Genomic DNA, 13,410 nt, shown 5'->3' with positions numbered 1-13,410 from the left:
AGAGTTATTTAAATAACTTAAATTTATCGTAATAAAAAGGAAGTTATACTTCTTTTTGTCCTAAAAGAATTATGCCTATTAGGGCATATTGCTTAAGATCTTGCTTTAGATTAAATAATGTGGTTTCCCGTCTATAGAAAGCTGAAGCTCATTTCCATGGACCTGTCCATGGTGCTGAAGTTGATGCAGGCTACAGCAGGCCGGTCAGCTGCATCACAGTTACTTCAGCTGTCTGCTTATAACAAATCAAGTCAGGCTGTATAGCACTGAAGCTGTTGGATCGTTGCCTGGGACTACAACTTCGTGGAGCTCCCCAATTAAATATTTCCATGTGAATTAATACAATAATAAAACTGTTAATGTGAAAGTGTCAAATTTTACCATTTTAACCTAAAGGTGGGTACAAGTGATTGACAGTGTACAGCATTATTTGGCTACTGGCACAGAGATATTCAGCCCATATAAATTCTGCTTGAGTGCTCATGTTGGCAAGCTGTGCGCTTCATGTGTATGCTAAATAATCGACCAAGTGGATCTCAGCACATTCCCAGAGGACCAAACCCAATCTTGATGTGACAGAAGTCAATGCAGGTGCTCAGTGTTGACACACACTGCCCAATCAACAGCATTCTTCCAATAGTGCCAACATGTTTCACTATGCTTGTCTTCCTTGATTTCCTAGCCTAACATGCCTAACCTTAAAGAGGACCTATTACACTTTTTTCTCTTTTCTGACCTATAAATGTTGCTATAATGTTGTGTAGTAATTAGATTCAACTTTATTGTCATTGTGCAGAGTACAAGTACAAGACAACAAAATGCAGTTTGCGTCTAACCAGAAGTGCAAAAAGAGCAGAAAAGTGCAATGCGATATACAAAGTATAGACAGGTGGTGCATAGACAGGACAAGAAATATAGTGCAGTGAAGACAGTAAGTAATGTAATGTAATGTTAAACAATACCAAAGTGTCAAATAATGAGGTAAATGCATTTAGATATGAGCCCTGCAGACAGCTTGGGCTAGCACTGCCCATCTCTGCCCAGATCTGAACGCTCGGATCTCATTGTGTCTCAGTGGGGTCTTTGAATTTCAGCTCTGAGATGTCCCTGCCCCGCCCTCGCGCCCCCTTCAACACTGCTCTTTTCAATTTGTAGTGTTAGCACATCGGTGGAACATTGTCTCGAAAAAAATGTTTCTTTGGGTGTGAGGGAAAGTTTTTTTTCTTTGGCTTGCCTAAAGAGCCAGGCAAAAGAGGGAAGAGACCCTGCATTTTATCAAGGATAGATTTGTGAAAGCTTTGTTACATTTAAAAAAAAAAAAAAAAAAAAAAAATTCAGTAAAAACGGCTTTTATACACAAAAAAAAAAAAAAAAAAAAACCTTAAATCTGAACAAAGCATTGGCCTCAAATAATAATTATTATTATATTTTCAGGTTTTTATACAATAATACTACTACGTTTTTGTTTCATACACTGAAGCAGAAATGGCTATCACTTTTTATAATTTGTTCTCAATACTTATACTAATTACTTTCTCCAGTAAATGTGTTTTTAGGAGCTTGGGTACTTCTATGTGGCCAACAAATTTGTTAGGGGCCTCTATAATAATAATAATAATAATAATAATAATAATAATAATAATAATGATAATAGTTTGTTAGCACACAAGTGCCCCACACTACCTAGAACATAAGGACGCCCAGGAGTTTAACTCAGAAACTAGAAGTTTCTCAGCACATTCAGGCCTGCAATTAGACCTCTTATAAAAACAGCGCATTAAAAAGTGGTGTTGGGACACAATTTTTGCAAAAGATAAGACATCACAGAATCATGGTGCTGTTCTTTTGTGAATCATGTTTTAATTGATGCTTAAAAGTAAAAATGCAGACGTGAAAAGGAAGATTTAAAAAAAAAAGAAAGACAAGACAGCCTTTTTTAAAAGCAGCCTAGATCTGTTTATTTCTGTTTTAGTACAAAAAAATGTTTATGTTAGAGAAAATCTAAAATGCCATAAGTGTACAGTATCTAAGCTCATTTGTATTCAAAGACACCTGCCTTAAATGTACTGCCACAAAATGGTTGCTTGGGTATATACACTTGACAGATTTTATGTTACTGTCAGCAGCATGGTCGCAGATGTCCCTCCTCTCTCTCTAATAGCCTCCCTACCATCTGCAAAGCTGCTGTCCCACCAAATCACTCTTGTACCTGCCATTGTTTTCTTGATTGCTTCCTGTACCTCTGAGTTTGGCCTTAAGGATAACATTGATTAGGAAAAGGCCATGCTCGATTTATTATTATGTTTTTTTCCTCAACCATGCTCTGTACCGTGAACTATTCCTGAACCACTGGAGTCAATTAATGTCCAAACAGATGTGCAATGCCAAGAGCTAAGTTTTGCCGCAGGGTCAAGCGGTCTGAATCTAATCTCCTCTACATTTCCGCCATTATGGCCCTATATCTGCTGACCTGCTCTTGGGCCACAAGAGAGCAAACAGCTTTTGCATAATCACATGTCATTGCAGTAGAATAACGCTACATGACCTGAGAGGAGCAGCGTGTGGGTAACTGGTGACATTGTCTTGGTATTGGGCTGATGGCTGTAACTAAAACTAAGCTGCCAAAAATGGAAAGCGAAGAACGTTTTAATGAGAAGTGCCTCCATTCCGTTTTTTTCTTAATGTGTCATATGATCATGTCTTTGATGTGCATTTCCATGTCTTTCCTCTCCTCATTTCTTTTTTGATTTGTGTTTGCAGAGAATGGAGATACAAACACAGAGAAATGAAGCACCTGAGGCAAAAGTGGGACTTTACACTTGAAAGTGGAAATCATTACTTATGCATTAGGTATGTCTTTGAAGAACCCAAAACATGCATATTTCCCTATTCCTTCCAACCAAATAATACAGATAAAATCAATTATTCATTTGTAAATGTTTATTTCACTTCAAAAACTAGTATGACATGGGCCTTGATGTTAGAAAAACTGTTCTTGCAGTAACCCACACTCACAATGCCCTCATTGGAAGTTTGTACTTCTGTTTTGAAGTTATTCAGAACTGTCCTACAGCATGAATAAACAGTAATTACCAACAAATACATACAGTCGGTCCACGTTTTTATGTTAATGTTATCAACCAACATTTTATTGTGAGCAAAATGTCCCCAAAAACCAGAAAAACAAGGACATCAGTTCCTTTTTAAAAGGAAAGTGCAAGAGTTCAAATGTAGGCAAGAACTTACAGTAGTAAACAAGATGGTAATGTTTTTTTTGTAACCATGGTTACGCCAAAATTATCATCTATAATGTGTATTATAATGGCTTATTACAAATTCTCCAGTTATCATTGTAGGGATCAGTGGCAGCTTGTTAATAAAGGGCGCTAGGGCACCGCCCCCATCAAATTCCAGAAATATAAATGTATACTTAAACACAAAAATGATATAAAAATGAAATAAAAAATAAAACAGTTTACTCGTACAATGTGGTAGTAAGAGCCTCAGCATTTAATAAAAACTGGCTTTAAACGGTTAACTATTTTCTATGTTTCAATATGTTTCATCCGGTTTCATGGCCAGGGACACTAGACAAATGAATGTCTATGTAAGTCCTTAAACTTTCGGCAAGCATGTGACCTGAAGCTGGTCTCTAATTGGTTTCTTAAAGATTCTCCTCTGGGCGCAGCTCGCTGCATCCCTGGCGAATCAGATTGTTATTTTATCCAATCTGATTGATTTTTGACACTTGTCATTTAACTTTACGCTCTTGGCCGCTACTCGCGACTGACAATCACACAAATCACTTTCGTAGAGATGATGGCAGTTACAAAAAAAACTTTCACAAGACATTCGCTGGAAGAAAAAAAGAGGATAGAGGATCTCGGACCGGACCAACCCAATTTACAAATCCAACAGCAGGCCGGTGACCCAGGCCAGGGCTTCACCATGGGCTTCACCATGGGCTTCACCAGCTCTTTTTATGCGAAACGGAGTTGGCTGGCTGGATGTAATGTTAGCAATGCCTTTTTTGCTTTCCTTGTCTTTTATTTCAAAATGTCGGCACTGAGGTTTTGTGGACAACAACGGGGGTAAGAGACCTAAAACATCTCTCTGAAAAATGCAAACATCATGAAAGTAGCCGCAGCCATCTTAATAACAGCATGAAGCTAATGTTTTTTGGCAGAGTTAGCATTGCTGAACAACTAGATGAAGGCTACAGGATTGGCATTAGAAGGCACAATGAAGAGGTGACAAAAAATTGACACATACTGTCCAGAATAATAGACTGTGAAATGGTGTGGAGCCTTTGAGTTGGCTTTACCCGGCCATGATGAGAGTGAGAGCTCACATAACCCGCAGGTTGGTGGATTTTGTTGCCTCTCTTGATGGAGCTTTGAAAGAGCACCTTGACATCGCCACTGTTTTTAAAGGAATGTCAAAAACTATACAGAACGAGCTTCTGGACTGTATGTTGTCTGTTACTAGAGAAAAAGTAATCAACAAAGTCCAGACAAGTGCAGTGAAGGCAGAGCTCAGTCTCATCTACAGCAAGGAAGAGTTCAAAGCCTGCCATGGTGCTTTGGAGCTATTCCAGCTGTTTATGGAAAAGAAGTCTTTTCCAAAACTGTCACTCTCATGAAAGTTGTTATAACCACACCCATGACCACGGCTAAAGCTGAGTGGTGCTTCTCAACCTTGAAAAGAATAAAAAACTTTTCTCAGAAAAACCATGACCCCGGAGAGGCTGAATGCACTAGCCATGCTGTCCATGGAAAAGTGACTTGTTACTGAGATGACTGACTTTAATCAGAGTCATTGAGAAATTTGCTGGCCAGAAGGAAAGGCGAGCAAAATTGATGTTCAAGTAGTTAACATGCTTTTTGGTAGTGGGTGTGAGGATATAGTTTAAAAAAAAACTCATTCAGAGTCACTATCTTCTTGTAACATGAATCTTGTATCGTATTGTCTTGCTCTTCTTAAATACATAGTTAAGTAAAGTAGCGCAGGTTGTTTTGCCCAGTTTCAAAGTAATAATTACTTTGCACACATGATTTTCTTTGTAAATTGCATGCATCACTTTATAGGGAAAAACCTGATGAAAATACAAATATACTGGGAAATCCCGGCGCTTAATTATGTAACTTATTGTGACTTATTTCAGTATTAAATACTTTGAACTTATTAAACTCAAATAATCAGGTGAACTTTTGAAAGTAGCCGTGGAACCATTGTGGTAATTTATTTAACAACATCATTATTCAATACAAGCTCTTGATGAGGTCCTGATGGTCTGCACAGATAAATGAAAATATCTGTGGTTGAAAATGGGGTCGAAATAGACTGTATAAAAATATGGACGTAGTCTCTGTGAAGGAAAAAGCCAAGCAACCATATCATTGAGCGACAAAGTCTGTGTAGGGATAAGGTCGGGGTGGATGGACTGGTCAACAAAACATTGGACAGACGCTTCCAATTTTAATATAGATCTGAAAAATATCACAATTTAAGCTATAAACTCATGGTTGCTTTGTTGAATCATGTACATGTATCTAATATTTTGCCCTCCTCATGTATGGAAATGAGCAAAAGGACCATTTACGGTAGTATGCAGTCCAATGCAAGACACTGGAACAAAATAATATATATATATATATATATAATTATATTATTATAATATATATATATATATACAGTATATATATATATATATATATATATATATATATATATATATATATATACTCCACAAAAATAAAATGTATTGCAGGGCTACTGGGTTGCATTACATAATTCAGATGTGCCTAATAAACTAGTAGCTCAGTGTAGGGCTGGTATAGGAAATATTAAGGCTCATTCTGATTGGTTGAGAAGGTACAGTTTCAAGGATCTGTACATGGAGGATTCTACTTAATTGATTATATTAATAGTTACATATTGGCGTCAGTATTGAGGGAAAAGGAACTTATTCTTGTATTCCACACATCCAGCTCAGCTCTGTAATCAGCAACTGTCGTATCTATGATTATTTATTATTTAAATCACAGGCAGGGTGGAAAGGGGGACAGCACCTAAACACCAGTGATGGAAGTTCGCAGATAAAGTGACTCAGTTGGCCATAACAAGGCCATTTCAGTCAGCAAGATCAGTTCATTTTCTCCGTAAATGTTTCATTCCACAATTCATCTCTGACACATAAATTGTATTTGAGCCTCATCTTCTAAGGGCTAAAACGAAGTCCCTCCTCTGCAATGTTAAATGACCTCTGGAACAATTTGATTATGATGTCTTGCTGACAGACAGATTTATCACCGGAGTGGAGCCATGTAATGGATATGAGCACAGCTCTGGTGACAGGAGAGAAGACAGTGGGAGCGAGGGATGAGGGATAGAGGAGTAGAAGCAGGAGAGAATGGACTCTAAAGCCTGGCTAAGTAATCCATTTACATGTGTGTCATATGATAAACAAATGACAAATGACTCTTCTTTTCGTAGCCCTAGTAAAAGTGAATTATGGTTTTAAAGTACCAGCGGCATGTTAACTTCACTCAGCAAATGGATCCTGGAGGAGCAGTTTTACAACTAAACTGTAAACACTGATTACATTCATGCCCCTTTTTGAAGACAGAGTGCTAGACATCAGTCCTGGCAACTTCCTTACTGATATTACCAATTATATTCCCCCTCGGCAGGTCTAATGAACCTGGATGTGTTTTCTTTAGCTCCAGCCAGTAAGCTTGACACATTGTTAACAGTGTTGACATCTCTGCAGACACAGCACAGGGGTCTTAAAGGCTGGATGAGCCACAATTCAACACTACGGGCCAACAACAAAACAAGCATTTTCAAAATGTCACCACTGAGGCTTAACTCTTCTATATTCACCATTCAGCACTTGGCTGAACTCCATAACACTAGGCCCAATGGAAATACAAGAAAGACTGACTCCTGTGACATTTGTTTGGAGACCTGCGTGATGTCTGGAGCCTTCCCGCGATGGATAGACGACCCATGTTAACTGTGCCACTGATGGAGACCTCTGTCAGGCAACAAGTGCTGACATTATTCTTCTGCCTGCACTTTTCTATCAATCACGTTTTCCGAGTGTTTCCACGGAGACTGGGGAGGACTAAGGTGAGTTGAGGAGGGGGAGTATGTAAGGACAGCTTATCTGTCAGAAAGTGCATCAGGACAGGAGAAATAATTTGACTGGCACTGACAGACCTTTCACTTCGCCTTTCTCTGACATAGGCTGCTGTCAAACTGACAGCAGATTTGTTTCCTTGTGGCGAGCCAAGGAAAGTCACTGTCAGACCACTGGCATTCAAAACGGAAAGGGAAAGTGATATCAGAAAAAAATGTGTGCTGTGAATGTCCTCATGAGTAGATTGAAGTCATCTGATTTTAAAATTTTGTTATGTACAAAGGGCAGTATAAAGAACAACATATTTACGATATTAAAAGCACAGAAAAACTTAATTGCGTTGTTTCTGTGCAATTAATCAAAATTGTAATTCACTTACACGATTTTGGCTCCTAATGAACACAAAAACAGAATAATCGAGAAAAATAATTATTTTTCACATTACGTTTTGCAAGTAAACTCTTGTTTACTCTCGTTTTGTCTTGTGTTCTAAATGAAAAAAAAAATGTTCAAACGGGAAAAGTATCCAGGGAAATTTCACAGTTCAAGTTGTTTTCACTCTGGATTTGTTCAACTGTTTCACTGTTTTTTTAAGTTCAATAATTGCATCATCTTTCCAAAGGTCAATGAGTAATCGTGTTAAATAATTGTGATTTCAATATTGACCAAAATAATCGTGATTATGATTTTTTTCCATAATTGAGCAGCCCTAGTTTATTATAAAGATGTGAGGAAAGTGTGGGTGTTTTATTTAGATGCAAATAAAAATCATAGAAAACCACAGAAGCAATCTACCACGAACAATCCATAGGGCTTGATTGCTAAGGTGATGTGCAAACATGGCACACACACAGAAATCTCATGGTCATGAACAGTATATTTTAGCCAGGTACGCTCTTACCGAATGAAAAGTTTGTGGTGAACACTGACGGAGTATCAAGACAGATAGAGAGGGACGAGTTCATTTAAAGAGGAAAACAAGCTGTTTAACGGTACTTGACCACCCAACTTAGCTGTAAAAGTAATAGGCTAGAAATTAAACTAATTGAATTCTATAAAAAAATTGTCCAGTTTGTTTAGTTTCAACTTTTGGCTTTAATTCATGCACACAAAAATAAATTTTCTAATAATACTCTTTTGTACAGAAGAGACAAAAAAATAAATAATTCACAGCGACCTGTAATATCCAGTCTATTGGTCATGAATCGTGGCAATAATCAGCTGTGACCAGGCTCAATACGAACAGGATCGTCTGGCCTGATGGATTTTGACATGTGCCCCTGCAATATAAAGAAAATAAGTAAATGAATAAGTCAGAAAAATTAAGTAAGGATTTAAAGAGGACAGCATTTTCCGATGCTTGAATCAGTGTTATTTCATGTCTTTGATGGCATCAGTGATAATCAGAATACTTAATCAGATATTCATGTGGTAATATTTTCTACAGCATGAAGATGGAGGTTGAATCACCCTGCTTTTCTAAGGAAATGTGTCTAGTTGATGCACTGCATGTCATTACATTTTAATGTTAATGAAATATTAAATTTCAAGTTGGAAATCTTCTTACATAGGTTTCTGTTGTTACCTTAATAAATCATTGTCATTAAAATGCTCCAGAGATGATGGCAATGAGTCTCAATACATGCACCCATGAGGAGCAAACGCAAACACACACACACACACACACACACACACACACACACACACACACACACGACTGACGGATTTCTTCTTCAAACAACTTTCATATCGTCAGTGTATATTGACCATGTATTTTAGCAGCTTATTTACTCCTCCAGCCACTGCTGCTGCTCCAGAGCCATCACTCAAACATAAAAAACAGCTTCTTATGCACACACATCTCAGCAAAATTAATGACTTGCTATGATGCAAGTGTTTTGCCTCTTTTGCACAGAATTTTCACACATTTTTTGCATTGACAGTTTTGTGGGCTTTCGGATAAATTTGATTAAATGACTTAACCACTGAAGTGAAACTTACAGTTAATATACTACAGTCATCGTTACTAACTGCATGTTTGTCAAATGGCTCTAGTGACATTTCTGCATTTTACAGTGTTCCATGACGTGAGCCTTTAATGGCATTAATCATCAGGTAGTCTCGCATTGCCAGACCTTCCTCCACAGCGCTGCGAAGGAGGGTCGGGCTAGTCCACACAGCATTCCGGGATGGGAGAAGAACGTGCTCTGGTTTATTGGCATTTCTTTAAACCAATCACAATCGCCATGGGCCGCGCTACATGCCGGACGGAGTCCCAGTGCTGCTGCAAAATAGCCTCAGGAAAGGAACTTGTTTTGGTGGAACATGTGTTCCATTCAAAGGTTGTTTTAGTCGTGCAACAGAAAACTCAGATTGGACAGATAGTCTAGCCAGCGGTCTGGATTTACCCTGCAGAGATCTGAGGAGCAGTTAACCATAGTCTTCATAAATTGCCTGGAGTTTAAAGTTCCAACACAAAGAAAGCGAAAGGTAAGGGACATATGGCCGTAAAGAGTGACATCCTGGAATTTCCGGCAGCAACGGGCCAATCCCGAAAGTGGAATGTCGTGGATAGGATATAGACTAATCATCAGGAAACACATCATCATAGACCACACACCCACAGAATGCTGACTACTTTCTATTTCAAAGACGTCTACAATTACTTGATAAACAGACCAGTTAATCACCTCACTAAATTAATTGCACTCTAAAGTCTACATTCTAGCGATCAAAATGCCCCTTGAAGGTCACAAGTTAATTTAAGTCGACCATTTAAAGTAAAAAGAAAAATCCTATTGATGTTTCTCTTATTGTTTCTTGGTTGTATTCCCTCAGTGTTTTTCCTTCTAAGAGCCAGAGAGACTGCTGACAAGGCAGCTGGCCCAGATTTGGCTTCCCCATGCCGCAGTATGATCAATAGATTGCAGTTCATGAAGACCAGTGAACGGCGGTGTGAAACTTCACCCTATTCACCCTCCCAGAATTGCCCGTCTTGGGAAAATAAGTCAATTAAGTTCAAAAGAAAATGTACAGGAGATTGATTAAGCAGGCAGAAGTGGGCCTTTCAGCACTATCGTAGGTCACACCAGCATACTCCAAGCGCTGGAGTCAATGCGGCAGAGGCAGGATAGTTCTTGGTGTAGTCTATATCCTTGACATTCCACTTCCGGCATTGCTTTGTTGCCGACTGTAAATCCGCCAGATTTCACTCGTTTAGGCCAGATATTGCCTTTGGCTTCCTTTGTGTTGGCATTTTAAACTCTGGTCGATTTATGAGGACTATGGTTAACCTTTTCTCAGATCTCTGCAGGGTAAATCCAGACAGCTAGCTAGACTATCTATCCAATCTGAGTTTTCTGTTGCATAGGGTTGTGCCGATGGCAAGCCTGCAGGCGCTTGTGAAGTTTAACTCCGAAAAAACAGTTAACCACAAGTCCCCGTTAATCTTATGATGGACATGTGTTGTGATATTTAAACAAATGATCCATCAACGGCGAAATAAAAGCCTCTCATTTACGAGAGCGGTCTGAGAGACCTCCAGCTTAGAGCGGGGTCTCTGAGCATTCCTGGCCGAGCGACGAGCTGCCATCCCCGGCAGGCGCCTGCTGGCTGTCCCGTCACTTTATGGAGCTTCTCAACTCCAAAAACTTTGAGGCAAATTGTCAATTCGGCAACGATTTTCACAAGACTGCCTATATTCGAAATGTAAACAGTTTATTTCCTCGCCTAAAACGTTCTCAAAAGTGAATTTAGTGATGAATAAATTGGAGAAAATGGTTAATTTCTTTTATTTGCGTGCTGTGTTTTACTTGCTTGCTGTTTTATTTGCGTGCGTTTTCTTTTATTTGCGTGCTTTATCATTTTATTTTGCGTTTATTTCATTTCTTTCTTCGTTTATTTTCTTCATTTTATTCATTCTTTATTTCGCATTCTTTGTTTTATTTCATTTTCTTTTATTTGGCGTGCTTTGTGTTTTATTTGGGCTTTTATTCGTTCTTTGATTTGCTTCTTTATTCTTGCGTTCTTTCGTTTTAATTTCGCGTCTTTCTTTTTTTCGCGTGCTGTGTTTTTTGCGTTTTATCTTGTATTTTCTTTGTTTCTGTTTCCTTGCGTTTATTTGGCTACTATTTTTTATTTGCTTGTATTGCTTCATTTTATTTGCTCGCTTATTTATTCGTGCGTGTTTATTTGCGTACGTTTTTTCTTTTATTTACGTGCTGTGGTTTATTTGGCGTGCGTTTTTCTTTTATTTCTTTGCGTGCTGTGTTTTACTTGCGCGTCGTATTCTTTTAGTTGGCGTGCTGTGGTTTATTTCGTGCGCTGTTTTTGCGTGCTTTTTTTATTTATTTGCTGTGTTTTATTTTGCGTGCTTTTTATTTTATTCGTGCTTTGTGTTTTACCTTAACGTCACGTTTTTCGTTTGCGTGCTGTGGTTTATTTGGCTTGTATTTTATTTGCGTGCTGTTTTATTTGCGTGGTTTTTATTTACGTGCGTTTCTTTTAGTTGCGTGCTGTGGTTTATTTGCGTGCTGTTTTATTTGCGTGCTGTGTTTTACTTGCGTGCTGTTTTATTTGCGTGCTGTGTTTTACTTGCGTGCGTTTTCTTTTAGTTGCGTGCTGTGGTTTATTTGCGTGCTGTTTTATTTGCGTGCTGTGTTTTACTTGCGTGCTGTTTTATTTGCGTGCTGTGTTTTACTTGCGTGCTGTTTTATTTGCGTGCTGTGTTTTACTTGCGTGCTGTTTTATTTGCGTGCTGTGTTTTACTTGCGTGCGTTTTCTTTTATTTGCGTGCTGTGGTTTATTTGCATGCGTTTTCTTTTATTTGCGTGCTGTGGTTTATTTGCGTGCGTTTTCTTTTATTTGCGTGCTGTGGCCTCTCAGGGCCACCGTAAGAAACAAATATTTATGTAAAAAATATTTATGTAAAAAATATTTTTTGACGATATCATCGTCCATCACGACGTTTTACTGTAAACATCGTCAACTGCCAATTTAGGGGACATCGCCCAACCCTACTGTTGCACGACTAAAACAACATTTAAACATACACGTTCCACCAAAACAAGTTCCTTCCGAGCCTATTTTGCAGCGGCACCGCAGCTTTTCCCAGTGCTAATCACCTCCCAAGACGATTGTGATTGGTTTAAAGAAATGCCATTAAACCAGAGTAGTTTTCCTCCCATGTGCTATGTGGAGTAGCCAGACACTCCTTCAGCGCGCTTTGGAGGAGGGTCTGGCAAAGCGAGACTATTGTTGGAGTAACCAACAGCATGCTCCAAACAAAACATGTGGTGTGTTGAAAAAGACGATTGAAGTGCTGTTGAATAAAGAGCTGCGAGCAAATTCCAGCATGCTGACTGTGACTCAGACAGAGGAGCTTGGGAGATGTTATGATCAATGACCTGGTTGTTCTTTTAGACATATTGGACTTAATGTAGTCCGCTTCCTGCCCTGTTTGTTGTGATATTGCCATACACTTCCCCATGTTTATTACTCTCACAAACCGAACACAGAATAAGGAATACGGAATAAATTGGGACTCAGCTCATCTGTCAATTGAATTGGTTAAAGGTTATCATATAAGAGTCCCGGCTCACACACTATACCCTCCAGCCATATGTTTTCATTCTCAGTTGAGCGTAATAGACAAATACAGAGAGCTGGGGCAATTATTTATGGTTCTGGGGGCATCACCCAATCTAGGAGTGTATCTTTAGAGTACTCGTAAGTGTAATATGTTTCTGAAACAATTTGTCTCCAGCATCAGAAAACACAAACTCTTAACTAAAAATAGTCACACTTTACATGCAAGCACTGCTCATTATTGCATTTTATCCTTAACTATTGCGCTACTGCTTCCTCAGTCCAAACTAAATGCTGCATCTGAGGTGATGCAAAAACAAGAAAATTAGTAATGAGCTGGCAACTTCAAGTTTGATTTATTTCTGCCCAGGCAGTGGAACAAGATGCTGCCAGCCTGCAGTGGCACCAGTGATCAGACACAACCTGCCTGGGCACTGCCTATGTCTTGTCCGACTTAGCTTTGGCTCTGCCTCTCTGAGTGTGTACTTCATCCACAGCTTAGGCAGAAGGCAAATTGGGAGCATTTTCTTGATCTAATTGAGACACTGTATCATTAACAGGCAGCCCCTTTGGCAGTAACCTCGTGATTTATGTGCCTGAGACAAACAGAGACGTATGCCAAGATATGAGACAGTAACAAAGCAGCTGCAAAGCAAGATGATACAAGAAGCTGGAAATGT

Source organism: Perca fluviatilis, chromosome 4 (genome assembly GCF_010015445.1).
Source record: "Perca fluviatilis chromosome 4, GENO_Pfluv_1.0, whole genome shotgun sequence".
Classification (NCBI taxonomy): domain Eukaryota; kingdom Metazoa; phylum Chordata; class Actinopteri; order Perciformes; family Percidae; genus Perca; species Perca fluviatilis.
Note: the sequence above shows the minus strand (reverse complement) of the source record.